Source organism: Condylura cristata, unplaced genomic scaffold (assembly GCF_000260355.1).
Source record: "Condylura cristata isolate star-nosed mole 26May11 unplaced genomic scaffold, ConCri1.0 scaffold00014, whole genome shotgun sequence".
Classification (NCBI taxonomy): domain Eukaryota; kingdom Metazoa; phylum Chordata; class Mammalia; order Eulipotyphla; family Talpidae; genus Condylura; species Condylura cristata.
Window position 1 is genome coordinate 9,383,598 of NW_004567115.1, and position 2,202 is coordinate 9,385,799.

Sequence of the window (2,202 nt, forward strand, 5' to 3'; positions counted from 1 at the left end):
CACGTCTGGGCTTCTCCACAAGCTCATCCTCAAGACCCTCCGTTCTCCTCCCTTGGCAGCAGTGACCTCTCAAACTAGTCTCTGGCACTGTGCCGCTGCTCCCCTGTCCCTGCCCCAAACCAAGGAATCAGCATTTCTTACTTGTCAGTTCCCTTGTAGGCTTTCCCATTACTTTGTAATAAAGACCCCACTACTTTGTAATAAAGATGCTTCATTTATAAAGGCTCTCCCTTTTTGGCATTTTTGCTAGAAAGCTTGGTGTTTCCATCTCTCTAGAAGAAAACTGAAAAATGGAATGATGGTTATTGTAGGATAGCCTTTAATATTTCTTTCCACTCTGCCCCATATGTGGTAAACTATCTTGATGTTGTACATATGATGATGTTGATAGGTTTGAATTCCTGAAATATATGTTCATTCTGAATTCCAGAATATTTAACTTAAAGATGTTAGTATTAATGCCATCTTTTGTTGCTGGTTTTACAGGCAAGAAGTCTTATGTTAATCAAGTTATTATTCTCTTTACATGTGAATTGACTGTTCATTTGAGCACATTTTTGAAAGCCAAATTTGATGTTCTACAGTTTTATATAATATGCCAAGGAGTACATTCTATTCTTACTTGATTTGATCCAATTTGATTAACTATATTAGGGAAACTATTTTTGAGTGAAATGCCACAAAGCTGCAGGCTTTATACCCAGGATATCCTACACATCCTCACATCTGGAAATAAAGTCATATATATAATGGTATGCTCAGGCAATCTCCCATGACTTAACAGTCTAGTATCACATGTATGTACCTTCTCAATTCCCCCCTTCATTTATCCTTTTACCTAGTTTACTAATCTTTTCATCGACTGTTTCCAGTATATGTTGATTTCTATAAAAAAGCTTCATTTCAGTCTGCATGTTTACTTTTTAATTTTTTTTACTTCCTTTCTCTCATTTCAAACCTTTTCCCACTACACCTCATTATTTTTCATGTATAGTATTCAATTCTTTTTGAAAGCTGTTAACATTATTAACATCTAAATTAATTCCATTTCCTCACAGGTATTATATCCCACTATTTATCTTGCATCACATTGGATTGCCTCAATGTATTCTATAAATATCATCAGTGGACACATTAGTGGGAATTTAGCTTCTGTGTCTATAAATATCATCAGTGCACACATTAGTGGGGATTTAGTTTCTGCATCCCACATTAATGAAGTTTACATTTTGCCATTTCTAGTCTTTTAGGGACACAACTCGGAATCAGGGCTTTGAAAACTTGTAACTTGTCCCTCTAGAAAGCCATAGGACTAGTTCCCAAGCAGCCCACAGTGGTCATTCCCAGTGGAAACTGTCTTTCCTAAATCAAGACAGGGACAACCATGAAACAATGGTCAGTGTCTCTTCTACCTCTGATAACCGGGCAGTCGGCCACCCGTTAGCCCACTCAAAGCAAGCAAAGCCCAGTGACAACTGGATATTTTATTCTTGTAACCACAAATGCATCAAAATATCAGCTGCTCCTTCAGAAATCAGGCTCTTCTATACCTGATTCCTGGAGGAACGTACCCTTTTTTTATATATAGGTAGATGTCAGTATTTAATATGGTTTGAAATTTCCTGTCCATAGAGATGGTTTTATTTCTGGTTCTTGATTCTGCTTTGTCATCTATGACAAAGGATTTGAAGCCATACAATATATACAGGGAATTCCCCAGTCTGACATATTCTCCACAATTCTCATCACATCTAAACCATTCATCCTTCCTTCCCCTGAAATGTACGGCATCTTTTCATGTGTCTGTTGGTCACCTATGTAACCTCATTGGTGACATGATCATGTAGATCCTCTGTCCATTTATTAAATGGGTTGTATTTTTCATTGTTGTTGACTTTATAACTTCTTTATCTATGTTGGATTGTAACCTTTTATATCTATCTGGTTTACAAATATTTACTCGATTCAATAGCTGTCTTTTCATTTCTCTCTTTTTTTAAAGATTTATTTATTTATGCTTACAGTACTGGGGCACAGGCCAGAGATGCAGAGGTAATGATAGGATTCACCAGAGACAGAATGGGGAGCAAAACAGGCACACAGGGCTGGCCAGCTTCACAGTGATGCACTTTAACCCTCTGCACCACCAGGGAAGGCTCTGTCTTTTCATTGATGATTTTTTTTAAGTGTATTTATGCATAC